Below are 18,132 nucleotides of genomic sequence, written 5' to 3' on the forward strand. Positions count from 1 at the left end.
GGAGGGGGCAGGACCACCAGATATGCAACACCGACCCACGCTCCATGCCACAACGCCAGCAGAGATCAGAGACCGAGGGATACATTCTATGGAGTGTCACAGGTACTCTGTACCAGCGGGATAAGATCTTATAGTTGGTCTCCTGAGCTCTGCAGGAAATAGACAATTTATGGCATAGAGCATAGTCAGCTGACCAGTCAGTAGGAGAAAAGGAGATCCGCAGTTCCTCCTCCCAGGCCACAACAAAGGTGGTGGAGATTGGGCAGATTCATCCATGAGTAGACCATAAATCTGGGAAACAGCCCTGGTAATCGGAGAGGAGGAAGTGCACATCTGTTCAAAAGGCGTAAGGGGTCTATTTAAGTTTAAGCCGCTAATCTCTGAGTGTAAGAAGTGCTTATGTTGAATATAATTCAAATAATTAGCTGGAGTCCTATGTTGTTCAGAGACCAGAATCTCATATGGGCGGAGCAGTGTTCCCTCTAGGAAATCCCGTATCGGTAGTGAGGCCTGGTGGGAAACGGGTATTCCCCAGGATCGGTATCAAGGGACCGTTGGGAGTAAACAGACTAGTCTTGGAGAGAAATCTCTTGAAAAAAGTCAGTAATTCACCAGACACCCAGGGCAGCAAATAGGTCTTGTCAATGGGCAACGTATTAATGGGTAGCCAGGGGGCCGTCGTGATCCGCACACCCGATCCCACAGTCTCAACCTGTATCCAACACTTCGTGGTGCGACCATGGAAGAAGTCCAAAAATCTTGTTAAAGTGGCTGCGACATAGTATGCCCTGCAGTCCGGGACCGCAAGGCCTCCTGAATGCTTCATCCTAGTGAGGACTGATTTGGAAATGCTCGATGGCCACCCCGCCCAAACAAATGAACGGATCAGACCCTCTAACTTCTTAAAGAATATGGAGGGAAGGGCCAGGGGAACCGCTTGGAAAAGGTAGAGGAGTCTGGGAAGAACATTCATTTTAAGAATGTTGGCTCTTCCCAACCACGAAAAGGTGCCCTTCAACCACCTAGTAAGATCCCCACCAATCGTAGTGAGGAGCGGCAGGAAATTGAGGGAATAACTCGGAGGTCCGAGGGGACCTGTACCCCTAAGTATTTGAAAGATTTGGAGGACCACTTAAATGAGTGAGCATTCTGGACAGCCTCTACCTCAACCGCAGAGAGGGTAGTATTCATCGCCACACTCTTTGACATGTTGACTTTATGTTTGCTAAAATGTGAATATAGCTGTATAGTACGTGTGACCACTGGCAGGGAGGTGACGGGGGACGATAGGAATAGGAGAAGGTCATCCGCGAATGCAGAACAAAGGTGATCACTCTCCCCCACTCGGAAGCCTCCAATAGAAGCAGTATTATGTATTAGTATTAAGAGGCAGGGATGTGCACAGACATTTTGAAGGGCAGGGGCTCAAGTAAAAAAAAGAGGGCACTTTTCATAATTTAAAAAACGTCTGCCAGACTTAATGGGCAGATGTGCTGCGGCTCAGGGACACAGTGGACTCCCGCCGGGCCTCCTCGACATTCCTAGCCCCCATAAAGGTTGGTGTTTTTGTAAAATCGATTCAAGAACAGTTTCTCTGAGGTCTGCCATGTGTATATACACTTTGGCTGTGCTGTCAGTCTTATTTACAGAAAACATGTGACAGCTGCCCTATAATATACTGTATTATAGAGGAGATTAATACAAAACCTGTGCAGAGAAAGAGCGGTGCTGTCGCCTATAGCAACCAATCAAATCTTTTTGCAGAAGGATTTTCCTCTGCAAAGGATTTTCCTCCCCTATATGCCCCACCTGAGCTCTATATGACAGAACCCATCCCCAATCACCCATCACCAATCACCCACCACCCATCCCCAATCACCCATCACCAATCACCCAGCACCCATCCCCAATCACCCATCCCCAATCACCCAGCACCAATCACCTAGCAGCAATCACCCAGCACCAATCACCTAGCAGCAATCACCCAGCACCCATCACCAATCACCCAGCACCAATCACCCATCACCCATCCCCAATCACCTAGCACCAATCACCCAGCACCCATCACCCATCCCCAATCACCCAGCACCAATCACCTAGCACCAATCACCCATCCCCAATCACCCATCCCCAATCACCCAGCACCCATCCCCAATCACCGGGCATCAATCACCCAGCACCAATCACCAATCCCCCATCACCCAGCACCAATCACCCATCCCCAATCACCCATCCCCCAGCACCAATCACCCAGCACCCATCACCCATCCCCCAGCACCAATCACCCATCCCCAATCACCCAGCACCAATCACCTAGCACCAATCACCCATCACCCATCCCCAATCACCCATCCCCAATTACCCAGCACCAATCACCCATCACCCAGCACCCATCACCCAGCACCCATCACCCAGCACCCATCACCCATCCCCAATAACCCAGCACCCACCTTATGCAGGAATCTCCACACAGCTCTGGTTCTTACACTGAAGAGATGGACACCACACTAATATATGCTTACAGTCTACAATATACAAGAGTTGGCAAAAAAAAATTATATAAATATACAAAGACGGCCGGGCATAGCACAGCATACAGGATGGAGGCAGGGAAGCTCCGTCTCCATTGTGCACAAGACTGACTTCGAATACTAGCAATGTGGGGCAATACCTAGAAAATGGAAAGACCAATTTTTGTATACATGCACTGTAACCTAGTGTATTGGGTTTAGTGCGAGTAAACAGCCTGTCAGTTTCCCTTTAATTATATACCATACCCCCCTTAATTCCCTATATACTGTGCCACCATTCATCTATTAATACCCTATATACAGTACTGTGCCACCATTCATCTATTAATTCCCTATATACTGTGCCACCATTCATCTATTAATTCCCTATATACTGTGCCACCATTCATCTATTAATTCCCGATATACTGTGCCACCATTCATCTATTAATTCCCTATATACTGTGCCACCATTCATCTATTAATTCCCTATATACTGTGTCACCATTAATGAACTACATACTGTGCCACCATTCATCTATTAATTCCCTATATACTGTGCCACTATTAATTAACTATATACTGTGCCACTATTAATTCCCTAAATACTGTGCCACCATTCATCTATTAATTCCCTATATACTGTGCCACCATTCATCTATTAATTCCCTATATACTGTGCCACCATTCATCTATTAATTCCCTATATACTGTGCCACCATTCATCTATTAATTCCCTATATATTGTGCCACCATTCATCTATTAATTCACTATATACTGTGCCACCATTCATCTATTAATTCCCTATATACTGTGCCACCATTCATTTATTAATTCCCTATATACTGTGCCACCATTCATCTATTAATTACCTATATACTGTGCCACCATTCATCTATTAATTCCTTATATACTGTGTCACCATTCATCTATTAATTCCCTATATACTGTACTGTGCCACCATTCATCTATTAATTCCCTATATACTGTGCCACCATTCATCTATTAATTCCCTATATACTGTGCCACCATTCATCTATTAATTCCCTATATACTGTGCCACCATTCATCTATTAATTCCCTATATACTGTGCCACCATTCATCTATTAATTCCCTATATACTGTGCCACCATTAATGAACTATATACTGTGCCACCATTCATCTATAAATTCCCTATATACTGTGCCACCATTAATGAACTATATACTGTGCCACTATTATTTAACTATACTGTGCCACCACTAAGGGTGCGTTCACACGTGCGTATTTTCTGCTGCAAATATGCTGCAGATTTGCTTTATCAGATTTCTCTTCCCATTGTCAATAGGAAGCAAAATCTGCAGCAAAAATAGGCACATGTGAATGCACCCTAAGGATCTATACACAGGGACAGCATACATAAAAAATATAATGTTCCAATATAATAAAATATATTCTGTGCTTCCATAAATTCCCTATATATATATGCACTTACATCCCTCCAATAATTCCCTAATAATGTGCTTCATACAACAAATACAAGCACATAACATAAAGGCACATACAGTACATAGGTCATATACACACATACAGTACATAGGTAATATACACACATACAGTACATAGGTCATATACACACATACAAAAAGACACTTTGACACATAGATACAGGTACAAATATACATTAAGAAACATAAATACACAGACACACATATAACATGGAATATATACTAAAAGATATAGCCAATAAGCACATCATACATACAGGTACAAACATACAATCACTCACAGATATATACACACACACACATAGATTCACTTGCTCGTATATATATATACACACATACATCACCCAGCACCAATCACCTAGCACCAATCACCCATCACCCATCCCCAATCACCCATCCACAATCACCCAGCACCAATCACCCATCACCCAGCACCCATCACCCAGCACCCATCACCCATCCCCAATAACCCAGCACCCACCTTATGCAGGAATCTCCACACAGCTCTGGTTCTTACACTGAAGAGATGGACACCACACTAATATATGCTTACAGTCTACAATATACAAGAGTTGGCAAAATTTTTTTTTATAAATATACAAAGACGGCCGGGCATAGCACAGCATACAGGATGGAGGCAGGGAAGCTCCGTCTCCATTGTGCACAAGACTGACTTCGCATACTAGCAATGTGGGGCAATACCTAGAAAATGGAAAGACCAATTTTTGTATACATGCACTGTAACCTAGTGTATTGGGTTTAGTGCGAGTAAACAGCCAGTCAGTTTCCCTTTAATTATATACCATACCCCCATAAATTCCCTATTTACTGTGCCACCATTCATCTATTAATTCCCTATATACTGTGCCACCATTCATCTATTAATTGCCTATATACTGTGCCACCATTCATCTATTAATTCCCTATATACTGTGCCACCATTCATCTATTAATTCCCGATATACTGTGCCACCATTCATCTATTAATTCCCTATATACTGTGCCACCATTCATCTATTAATTCCCTATATACTGTGTCACCATTAATGAACTACATACTGTGCCACCATTCATCTATTAATTCCCTATATACTGTGCCACTATTAATTAACTATATACTGTGCCACTATTAATTCCCTATATACTGTGCCACCATTCATCTATTAATTCCCTATATACTGTGCCACCATTCATCTATTAATTCCCTATATACTGTGCCACCATTCATTTATTAATTCCCTATATACTGTGCCACCATTCATCTATTAATTCCCTATATATTGTGCCACCATTCATCTATTAATTCACTATATACTGTGCCACCATTCATCTATTAATTCCCTATATACTGTGCCACCATTCATTTATTAATTCCCTATATACTGTGCCACCATTCATCTATTAATTACCTATATACTGTGCCACCATTCATCTATTAATTCCTTATATACTGTGTCACCATTCATCTATTAATTCCCTATATACTGTACTGTGCCACCATTCATCTATTAATTCCCTATATACTGTGCCACCATTCATCTATTAATTCCCTATATACTGTGCCACCATTCATCTATTAATTCCCTATATACTGTGCCACCATTCATCTATTAATTCCTTATATACTGTGTCACCATTCATCTATTAATTCCCTATATACTTTGCCACTATTCATCTATTAATTCCCTATATACTGTGCCACCATTCATCTATTAATTCCCTATATACTGTGCCACCATTCATCTATTAATTCCCTATATACTGTGCCACCATTCATCTATAAATTCCCTATATACTGTGCCACCATTAATGAACTATATACTGTGCCACTATTATTTAACTATACTGTGCCACCACTAAGGGTGCGTTCACACGTGCGTATTTTCTGCTGCAAATATGCTGCAGATTTGCTTTATCAGATTTCTCTTCCCATTGTCAATAGGAAGCAAAATCTGCAGCAAAAATAGGCACATGTGAATGCACCCTAAGGATCTATACACAGTGCCAGCATACATAAAAATATAATGTTCCAATATAATAAAATATATTCTGTGCTTCCATAAATTCCCTATATATATGCACTTACATCCCTCCAATAATTCCCTAATAATGTGCTTCATACAATAAATACAAGCACATAACATAAAGGCACATACAGTACATAGGTAATATACACACATACAGTACATAGGTCATATACACACATACAAAAAGACACTTTGACACATAGATACAGGTACAAATATACATTAAGAAACATAAATACACAGACACACATATAACATGGAATATATACTAAAAGATATAGCCAATAAGCACATCATACATACAGGTACAAACATACAATCACTCACAGATATATACACACACACATAGATTCACTTGCTCGTATATATACATACACACATACATACACATACATATATACATGCATACACATACATACACATATATACATACATACACACATACATACATATATACACACAGACACATATATACACACATACATACATACATTCACTTGCTCACATATATAGGCATATACAGAGATAGACAGACACACACACACACACACACACACACACACACATATATATACATACACACACTGACATACAATATATATACAATATATATATATTTACAGTTACTTACAGTAAGGCCCCAGCCATCCCTCTCTGCACATACATAGAGATAGACACACACACACATATATACACATAGCACACACATATACACACATACACACACACACTGACATACAATCACTCACATATATTTACAGTTACTTACAGTAAGTCCCCAGCCATCCCTCTCTGCAAATACATAGAGATACACACACACACACTGACATACAATCACTCACATATATTTACAGTTACTTACAGTAAGGGCTGCATAGACTGGTTTGTGGGCGGGCAGACTGTGGGCGGGGCTTCTCTCTGCCTCCGCTGCTCCTGTCTCCTCCGTGTGGAGAGAAGCTTAGAAATAGCAGATAATGACAGGGTGAGTGGCGCCCCCTTGCTGCAGGGAGGGCACAGCACCCTCCATTAAACCACATACAAATCTCCCCAGCAATGGATCCTTTTTACTTCACCTGTCACCCTAAGTCTGCAGCTCCTTTTGTGAGGGCACTAGAGGGGCAGGTGAGGAAAAGGGCAGGGGCTCCAGCCCCCTTTTACCCCTATCTGTGCACGTCCCTGTTAAGAGGTGTTCCATGCATAAGACGTAAAGAATGGGGGAGAGCGGACACCCCTGCCTTGTACCATTGCGGATAGGGAAAGTCGATGACAAGGACCCGTTTACTCTCACCTGTGCACTTGGACAGCTATAGAGAGCCATTATCCGGCGCAACATGTCGGGACCCAACCCAATCTGCCGCAGGGAGGCCTCCATGAACCCCCAGTGCACCTGATCAAATGCTTTCTCAGCGTCAAGGGAGAGGAGCATGAGCGGCTGCTTACGGGCTATGGCCCGATGTACTATAGAAAATGCTCTAACCATATTGTCTCTCGCAGTGTATGAATCCAGATTGATCGGGGTGAACCAGGGGCCCAAGGACAGCCGCCAGACGATCAGCCACTAGTTTTGCAAATAGTTTAGTGTCTACGTTAAGTAACAAAATTGGGTGGTAACTGGAACATAGGTTAGGGTCCCTACCCGCCTTAGGTATTGCCGTGATTAGGGCGCGCAATGCTGATGGGGAGAAACCAGAGGAGGGGATACTGTTAAAAGAATCACACAGCAGGGCCAGTAGTTCAGTTTTAAGGGATTTGTAGAATTTACCAGTGAAGCCATCGGGACCTGGACTCTTGCCCGAAGGTAGATTAGTTATAGCCTCCGCTATCTCCTCCGTAGTAAACGGAGCCTCTAACGCCTCCCTAGATTCCACGGTCAGGACGGGGAGCGCTGTGGATTGGATATACGACGCGAGTGAGTGCTGAGCAGTTCCCGATGGAGGAGGTATAGTGGGCGTGGGCAGGTTATAAAGGTCTGAATAATAGTGTTCAAAGGCTTTCAGTATATCTTTAGTGAGGAAGCTCTTATGACCATCCCGAGTTATGATAGAAGGGACATATAGGGCAGCACGACTCTCCCTCAGTGCCCTGGCCAGAAACCTCCCCGGTTTATTGCCCCATTCATAGAAGGAGCATGAACAACGCTGTTTTAAATACCGGTATGAGTCATTGAGCAGGGAAGTGATCTCATGGCGAACCTTAACCAGGTCCCACACAGATTCCTGCAGGGACTGTTTATGTAGGGCCTCGAGCCTGTTCAACGTCTCAAAGAGGCCTTTTAACTTGGCCGCTTTCTCTCGCTTGAGACGGGAGCCATGCTTGATCAGTACCCCTCTCAATACACATTTCAAGGCTTCCCATTGAACTGGGGGCGGGGTATGGTCGGTGGCATGGTCACTGACGAAGTGAGCTACGGTATTCTTGAGATCCGAGAGGCAAGATGTGTCTAGCAGAAGTGATTCATTGAGACGCCACATGAATTTGGGTGCACTGAGAGATGGAAGGATGAGGGAGCAGAATACAGGTGCATGATCGGATAGGAATATGTTCCCAACGTGCGTGCCGGTGAGACGAGGGAGATAATAGTGCGGGACAAAGAGATAGTCAATCCTGCTATAGGTGTTGTGGGGTCTGGAAAAGAAAGTATAGTCCCTGTCTGAGGGGTGTTGAAGTCGCCATATGTCACAGAGCTGCATCGAGTGTAGTAGCTGCCGCAGCCTACTTAATTGCCGGTACGGGATGGTGGACCTACATGAGGATGTATCTAGTAGAGGTTGTAGGGGAACGTTAAAGTCACCACCGAGAAGCAACATTCCCTGCGTGAAGGAGGACAGGGCTTCGAGTGTAGCAGTAAGGAACGAGACCTGTGCACTGTTGGGGGCATAGATCGTCGCCACTGTCACCACCTGGTCCAGTATGTGGCCCCTTAGGAAGAGGAATCTAGCCTCTGGGTCCTCTGTTTGTACTACAAGGGGGAGCGAGCGGTGAATGCCGATCGAAACCCCTTTCGTCCTGGCATCTGGGTTAGAGCTATGGTACCAGGTGGGGTAGTATCGACTGATCCTGTCAGGTATATGGCCAGTTTTAAAATGAGTCTCCTGGAGACAGACTTTTCCCTATTTTCTGTTTGTGCATCTGGTAGAGAATTTTGGCCCTCTTCTGGGTCGGACTTAGTTGGACGATGCAAGATGGGAAAGCGGCTACCAGGAAACCCCAGAAGCTGCACCTAAATGGAGGAAAAAAGAGAAAACAAAAAGAAAAGGGGGTGAGCAAAGAGAAAAAAGATACAGAAACAGGGGAGTAACAAAACAACTCGTAAATCAAACAGCAATCAAGATATGCAAGGGTAGTACTAGTTGCAGAGCGTACGTCTGAGCAACGGGTGTGCAAAATACACACCCTCCCTATGGGGGGGGGAGGAATCGGAACCATGTGGATGCTATGTGGGAGTGAGTTACAAAGAGGTGTGGGCGTAGGGTATGTGTCAGGGGTATAGAGACCCGTCCACGGCCAAACAGAAATAACAACATGACCTAGAATAAGCCGTCTATGATGTGTAAATGAAGAGGGGGGGGGGGGAAATGGAGTTATAAGCTGTGGGGACCAGTAGGTGAGGAGAAACTCGTAAGTGGCAAAGGCATCACAAGTCTCGCACAGGGTCAACTGTATTATAGGTACAACTCTCTAAGACAACAATAATCAGTGTGAGAATGCAATCAGGGTTCCGCAGCAGGGCCCTCAGAGCGGGGGCGGGGGCGATGCTGGCGTTGGGGAAGCTGCCAGTCAGGATGGGGACGTCGAGTAGCAAGCCTTTGGGAGGCGCCAGCAGGTGGGCCCGACTTGTACGGGTCTAACAGGAAGGAGGACCAGTCTGGTAGAGTCATAGGTGGTAGGTGGAGAGCGTCCAAGAATCCCGGGAGGTCATTAGGAACCTGAAGGGTAGCAGAGGAGTCGCCAGCAGTGACTTGCAGAGCAAAGGGAAAACCCCATTTATAGGGGACATGTCTGTCCTGGAGGACCTTGAGCAGGGCCCTTTGGCGGAGAGTCCTTCTAGAGAGATCGGGGTAAATCTGTATAGATGCTCCATCAAAATCCAGGTCACCCTGCTGCCGAACTTTTTGCATTAGCTGTTCTTTAAGGGTGTAGCGGTGTATACGGCAGATGACATCACGTGGGCGCGCCAAGTCCGTACTGGGCGCTCTCAGGGCCCTGTGAACTCGGTCAATCTCTATATGCATGTCAGGCAGACGGCCCAGGAACATATTAAAAATTCCCGTAACAGTAGGGAGCAAATCTTGTGAGCGGGTGGCTTCAGGGAGTCCCCGGATGTGGACATTATTGCGGCGACTCCTATTTTCTATGTCATCTAAATGGTCCGCCAGAGCTTGTTGAGTATGAGTAAAGGTGCTCACAGACGTTCTGAGATCCCTCACGGAGTCAAGCACAGAAGTTTGGAAGTTCTCCAGGGCATCTACCCGTAGCTGGAGGTCATTAACATCTTTCTGAACAGGTTGAAGGTCTTTCCTCCAGGTCTCTCTCAAGTTTAAGGCCAAAGCAGACATATCCGCCTTTGTAGGCAGGAGGGCCAGCAGCGCCTGAAGTTCAGGGTGGCCTTGTAAAAGAGCAACAGCTTGGTCAGGGGGAGGCAGTGCAGGAAATAGAGGGTTAACTTGTCCCTGACTAGTGTGGCGAGCGCCCTGCAAGACCGCAGGCGGGCTAGGGAACGCAGGTGAGAAGTCCCTTGCAACAGCTGGAGGGCACCCTGCAGGGCCTACAGTCCCATCTTGAGAATTCAATGGCAGATCTACGCCACTTGCCGCATACCAGGGCAGGGCAGAGGGGGGGATTCTGGTAGAAGGGGGAGCAGAGGGGTCCATCACAGCTAGTTCCCCCTCAGAGGAGGAGAGGTGCAGGCCCGGTGGCGAGTCAGGTGACCTAAAGATGGCCGGTATGCTCTGGGATAGGGAGGGGGAGGCAGCCCCCTCCCTGGACTGGGAACACCCAGTGGCGGGCTCCAGAGAGTCCTGTGCAGCAATGGGGGCCTCAGATCCTGCACCCCCCACCATACCTTGTCCTCCAGGCGGTGACCGATGTACACGCTCACCCTCCGCAGTCATCGAGGAGGGGAGCGGAGCAGCGAGCTCTGAGGACAGCCGTCCCAGGTTCTCCTCCGTCAGCGCCTCAGAGGGAGCGGAAGTGCGCAGCTCAGGGCTCCGTCTCTCGTGCATCGCTCGTCCCACCGCAGCCTCCGCATCCCTCACTTGTACTGGAGCGGTCCTCCTCTGAGGGGTCCTCGTCGGGAGCTCCAGCAGGGCAGGTAAGTGGGTCCAGGTAACACCAGGGCACGGTCCGACACCATTCTGCATCGCAGCACTCACACGCGCTTTGGAGGTCCGCGTTGTTTCCGGCGCGCGCACCATTTTAGACTGCCCAGGCCCGGCCCGGCATCCTCAAACTCTCTCAGGGGCCCAAAAAAGTTTGAAATCGGTACCGTGGGCTGCCCAGTTGTGCCCTGAGACCGGCGATGCCTCTGAGACCTCCTGGTGCCCATAAATACAGTCAGAGTCCCCCTGAAATGTGGCCGTGGAAGCGGAGCTCAAGCACCCAACGTCTTCTTTAGTCCATAGCTAGCCACGCCCCCCGCTATTCTTTTTTTTTTTAACTATTGAAAGACAGCTGCATACAAATTAACGGCCCATATTTATGGATCTGCCTGAAATCAAAACTGTCTGGTTTTGCCCATAGCAACCAAGCACAACTCAACTTTTATATCCTAACAAGTTCTGGTAAAATGAAACCAAACCTGAACAGTGATATGGGAAAAACAGACAGTTTTTGTTTTAGTCAGATAAATCTGGGCCAAAATATTGCTGTGGACTCAAGCTGTAGCTTTACTAATGTAATGTAGCTCTAGGCTTTATTAAACTAACACAGAATATGACAATGGTACCCCCCTGCACTAAGGCCATCTTTTCACACAGCAGTAGTGTGCACTGAAAAATGATGCCAACTAGAAGTAAGTCTGCATATACACTATGGCCCTTATTTACTAAAAGTGTTCTGTAGGTTTCTTTGTGGGTTTTAATTCCCTAAAATTTATTTTCCACTGTATTTACTAAGGTTTCCCTACATTTTCCACTTTCCCTACACTTTGCTTTTTTTACACATGTTCTGATCTGTAGGGTTTTCCTCAGTTCAAACCACCACATTTTATGTGGAAACCCTAGTAAATATGTTGGGGTTTTGTGAAATTTCGGGAACACGCCCCTTTTCGGAGACCACGCCCCCTTTACGTGGTGGCCATGCCCCTTTTTTTTGGTTTTCTTAGCAAAATGGAGAGTTAGTCAGGGTTTTTTCAATTCTGGCGCAGAATCTGGCGCAGACAGAATTCCTGGCACATTGCCACAGAATCTGGCGCAAAACATGTCGGTTTGCAATAGTAAATGAGGGCGTATGTTTTACTAAAGTAAGGAAATACCTCATATGTGTATGTCAAGTGTTCGGCAGGCGTAGTAGAGGGCTCAGAAGGGAAGGAGTGACACATTTGGAGAGTGAATTTTGCTGAAATGTTTTTTGGGGGTCAGGTCACATTTAGGAAGCCCCTATTGTGCCAGAACAGAAAAAAAAAACAAGGCACGTAACAAGGGATCCAGTGAGCCTTAACACCCCACAGGTGTTTGACTACTTTTTGTTAAAGTCGGATGTGTAAATGAAAAAAAATTGCAGTTTTTTTCCAAAATTTTCAATTTTTTACTAAGGGTAATGGGAGAAAATGCCCCCCCCCCCCCAAATTTGTAACCTAATCTCTTCTGAGTATGGAAATACCCCATGTTTAGACGTAAAATGCTCTGCGGGCGAACTACAATGCTTAGAAGAGAAGGAGCCACATTTGGCTTTTGGAAAGCAAATTTTGCTGAAATGGTTTTTTGGGCGCATGTCGCATTTAAGAAGCCCCTATGGTGCCAGAACAGAAAAAGAAACCCCACATTACCATTTTGGAAACTAAACCCCTCAAGGAACGTAACAAGGGGTACAGTGAGCCTTAACACCCCACAGGTGTTTGACAACTTTTTGTTAAATTCGGATGTGTAAATGAAAAAAAAAATATTTTCACTAAAATGCAGTTACAGAACTACAACTCCCAGCATGCCTGGACTGTCTGGGCATGCTGAGAGTTGTAGTTTTACAACATCTGGAAGAGCACAGATTGGAGACCACTGCACAGTGGTCTCCAAACTGTGGCCCTCAAGATGTTGCAAAACTACAACTCCCAGCTTGCCAGGACAGCCAAAGGATGTCTTGGCATGCTGGGAGTTGTGGTTTTGAAACTCCTAGAAGCAGCAGTGAAGATCACTCACTTTACAGCGATCTTTACTGCTGCCTCTGATGCCGACGCCACCGCTGCCTTCTCCACTTGCCTGCCGCCACTGCCTCTTACACTTGTGCTTGCTGCCAGTCCCCGGTTCCCACTGCCGCGCCGGTCCCAGGTATGCAGCTCTCGGGATCCTAGAAGTCGGGCAGAGCGGGGGAAATGAACTTTAACCCCCCAGTCAGCTGAGACACTGTGATTGGTCCACAGGGACCAATCACAGTGATCGCTGACCAGGACCATCCACAGATGGTCCTGGGGGGGCTTGCAGAAGTTGTCTCACGCTGGTAACAGCGGGACTTCTGCCGGTTAACTGACTTACTTATATAAACATCATGATGTGTGAACTGCAAGCATAACATAACGGGGGGCAATAATGACTCAGACGCCAAGTTACGGACAACGGTAGCTTTACTGAGTGACAGATGGTACAGTCTATACAGTTCTCCCAGGCCCACGGAGGTGTCCAGTGACTTCAGAGACCTTAAGGGGTTGCTGGGTCTTGCAGTAGATTTGGACAATTTTAGTGCAGGCCACTCTGACTTGACAATGGATAACTGTGAGACTGACAATGCTGTGGTTGTAGCTTAAAGGGGTATTCCGGGCAAAAAATCTTATACCCTATCGAAAGGATAGAGGATAAGATGTCTGATTGCGGGGGGCCCACCGGTGGGACCCCCCGTGATCTCCCTGCAGCAGCCCGCATTCTATGCGTAGCTGAGTCTGAAGTTTCGGAAACCTCCAGGCTTCCGAGACAGGGACGTGACGTCATGCCACGCCCCCTCCATTCATTTCTATGGGAGGGGGCGTAATGGCGGCAACGCCCCCTTCCATAGACATGGAGGTGGCATGTTGAGGTATACCTATGATGATAATTACTCTCTCATCTTTTTAAGTGGGAGAACTTTCACAATTGGTGACTGACTAAATACTTTTTTCCCACTGTATATAGGAAAGACCATGGCTTGGATAACACTACTTTAGTGCCCAGGTAAGGCTGGGTTCACACTACTTTTTAAAGATACCGGAACTGGATCTGGCTGGGGGGAGTGAAAACCCATATCCCAGCTGGACCCGATCCATATCTCATTCATTTCAATGAGCCGACCTGAGTCATATAGTGACTCCAGTTCACAAATTTTTGCCCTATTTCTGGTTTTCTGACCAGACCCAAAACAGTGGTATGTCAGAAAACTGGATACAGGCAATAATGAGCCGACCGGAGTCACTATAAGATTCCGGTCAGCTCATTGAAATTAAAAAGTTAAGGGTCGGATCCTGTATTGTTAAAACATACTGTGAACCCAGCCTAAGTCATCGCCATCTTGAAATACTGTTAAAAGGGAGTAGTAGACCGCATTGATTTCTATGTCCAAACAGATTTAACTAGCGAACTTATGGACTTAACCGCAATTTTAACCCCTTCCCGCAAGTGGACGTATATATATGTCCATTCATGATCACGGCCGCATTCATGATAAATATGACTGCAGCACCGATCACCAGTGACAGAGGAAGGGAGCTCCCTCTGTTCTTCAATGACACTCCGCGATTGAGACCCCTGAACAGCCCCTGGTTATCTGGTTACGGATGCCGATCAGTCTCTGCCCGAGGCAGAGTCTGATCTACTATGCGTGTCAGTAAAACACTGATGTGTGTCAGTGAAAGTACAGATCTGTACTGCAGTGTATTATAAGTGTCAAGTCCCCTAGAGGGACAGTAAAAAAAAAAAAAAAAAGTCAAAATAAAGTGAAAAATTTTATAAATAAGTAAATGTAAAGTGAACAATAAATATAAATAAAAAAATTAAGCAAATAAATAAACACAATACCCCTTTCCCCCATTATAACCCCCCCCCCCCAAAAAAAAATAATTATACACATATTTGGTATCACCCTGTCCATAATAACCAAAGCAATAAAACAATCATATTATTTAACCCATACGATGTACGCCGTACAAAAATAAACAATAAAAAATTTGCCAAAGTTATTGCTTTATGTTAATTCAGCATCTGTAAAACTAAAATAAAAAGTGATCAAAATATTGCATGTACTTCTAAATGGTACCACGCCAACTCATCCCGAAAATAATGTGCCTTCATACGTTTTCTGTTTAAAAACAAAAAAAATTATGGCTCCCAGAAAATGGCAACATGAAAACATGACATCAACAAAAGTTTTTATTGTATAAATATGATAAACCATAAAATAAAGTACATAAATGAGGTATTGCCATAATCATACCGACCTTCAGAATCAAATTATCATGTCATTTATATCGCATGCTGAGCACCAAAAGGAAGAAGAAGGAATAATCTTGCTAAAATTACTGCTTTTTAATGCTGCTTAACTAAAAATGTTATAAAAAGTGATCAAAATGTCAAATATATTCCAAAATAGTACCATTGAAAACTGGAACTTGTCCCCTAAAAAACAAGCTCTGACAAAGCTCCATTAGTGAAAAAATAAAAATGTTACAGATCTCAGAATAGGGTCACACTCAAAAAAAAAATTCATGTCTGAGGCCTGTGTGTGAGACATGGAGCGCTGTAGGGCCACATATAGGACATTCCTAAATACATCAGACGCCCAGAAATAGCCATTTTAATAGCAATTCATATATTTTTATGGACCAGTTCAGTTCTGAAGTAAATTTGATGGGCCTGTATGTTTAGGGGCCTACAGGCCCCTAAACATACAGGCCCCTCGAATTTATTTCAGAACTAAACTTGTCCATAAAAATATATGATTTTGAACTTTTCTCTAAAAGCTCCATAACGTCCTAATTAGAGATGAGCAAATTTTTTGAAAAATTCGGTTCGGCCGATTTGGTTCGGTTAAAATTTATTTGCCTCGAATTGCTATTAAAAACAGCTATTTCTGGGCTACAGAGAGCTGGTGAGCATCAAGCTGGCGGTCGACCGTGAGGGGTGCTGCCATCTGTTCCAGCCCCTGCCTCTCAGTGCCCCCCCCCCCCCCCCCCTGACTGTCTTACTCTGTGTGGAACTGCAAATGTTTCATTTAATCAGTTACGGTTCCTTGTTATCGCTCCCACCTGTTTCATTGGAGTCTTATGGTAATTCAACAGGTAATATATGACGTCGACAACCATAGGGTCTCATTCTTGAAAAGATTTCCTCTATTTATTTTAACCCCTTAAGGACCGGGGGGGTTTCCGTTTTTGCATTTTCGTTTTTTGCTCCTTGCCTTTAAAAAATCATAACTCTTTCAATTTTGCACCTAAAAATCCATATGATGGCTTATTTTTTGCGCCACCAATTCTACTTTGTAATCAAAAATCTATGGTGAAACGGGAAAAAAATCATTGTGCGACAAAATTGAAAAAAAAAAAACGCTGTTTTGTAACTTTTGGGGGCTTCCGTTTCTACGTAGTACATTTTTCGGTAAAAATGACAGCTGATATTTATTCTGTAGGTCCATACGATTAAAATGATACCCTACTTACATAGGTTTGATTTTGTCGGACTTCTGGAAAAAATCATAACTACATCTTCTGACCCCTATAACTTTTTTATTATTCCGTGTATGGGGCGGTATGAGGGCTCATTTTTTGCGCCGTGATCTGAAGTTTTTAACGGTACCATTTTTGCATTGATAGGACTTATTGATAGCTTTTTTATTCATTTTTAAATGATATAAAAAGTGACCAAAAATGCACTATTTTGGACTTTGGAATTTTTTTGTGCGCACGCCATTGACCGAGCGGTTTAATTAATGATATATTTTTATAATTCGGACATTTCCACACGCGGTGATACCATATATGTTTATTTTTATTTTTATTTACACTGTGTATTTTTTTTTATTGGAAAAGGGGGGTGATTCAAACTTTTAATAGGGGAGGAGTTAAATGATCTTTATTCACTTTTTTTTTCCACTTTTTTTTTGCAGTGTTATAGGTCCCATAGGGACCTATAACACTTCACACACTGACCTCCTATGCTGATCACTGGTTTCTCATAAGAAACCAGTGATCAACGATTCTGCCGCATGACTGCTCAGGCCTGGATCTCAGGCACTGAGCAGTCATTCGGCGATCGGACAGCGAGGAGGCAGGAAGGGGCCCTCCCGCTGTCCTGTCAGCTGTTCGGGATGCCGCGATTAGCCGCGCCTATCCCGAACAGCCCGACTGAGCTAGCCGGGAACTTTCACTTTCACTTTTAGCCGCGCGGCTCAGGTCTGAGCGCGCGGCTAAAGGGTTAATAGCGCGCGGCGCCGCGATCGGCGCTGCGCGCTATTAGAGATGGGTCCTGGCTTCACTATGACGCCGGGCCCGCCGTGATATGACGCGGGGTTACTGTGTAACCCCGCGTTATATCGGGAGAGCAGGACCAAGGACGTACCGGTACGTCCTTGGTCCTTAAGGGGTTAATAAAAATGTAAGATTTTGATTAGATTCACAAGTTTAATGTCCCGGGTGCCCGAAGCGTTTACATTCAACTAATACTGTATGACCACAAAAATCAATATAACAAGGAGTCACATGGTGGCACAATGACAGAGTCTAGAGGTGGCAGCTGCCCGATGAGACCATAGGGCCTCACAATAGAAAAGATTAAAGATATTTTGTAAAATTTCAATTGAAGATTTAAAATAGATTAAAATTTTAAAAGTTTATGAAAGTTTCAGGGTCATCCTGCCTACCCGTGTTCTTGCTTTCCCAGAGTTCCTTGCCCCATGTCCTGACATTTGGAGCCACCATCTTAGATGCCCTGGACC

The 18,132-nt window shown here is 44.7% G+C and overlaps 1 protein-coding gene across 4 annotated transcripts in view; it reads left to right on the top strand.

Annotated features, from left to right (window-relative positions):
* LOC130267202 (CTD small phosphatase-like protein 2-A) overlaps positions 1 to 18,132 on the top strand; it is a 60,121-nt gene that overhangs the window by 1,545 nt on the left and 40,444 nt on the right. Inside the window, exon 1 of one of the 4 annotated variants that reach the window (XM_056516603.1) lies at positions 6,954 to 7,009. The exons of 2 other annotated variants lie outside the window; for them this stretch is intronic. The gene's annotated coding sequence lies outside the window, so the exon portion shown is untranslated. Of the gene's footprint in view, positions 1 to 6,953; positions 7,010 to 7,128; positions 7,150 to 18,132 lie in introns of those variants that run through there. One more of the 4 variants, XM_056516613.1, reaches the window with a different exon arrangement.

Source organism: Hyla sarda, chromosome 1 (assembly GCF_029499605.1).
Source record: "Hyla sarda isolate aHylSar1 chromosome 1, aHylSar1.hap1, whole genome shotgun sequence".
Classification (NCBI taxonomy): Eukaryota; Metazoa; Chordata; class Amphibia; order Anura; family Hylidae; genus Hyla; species Hyla sarda.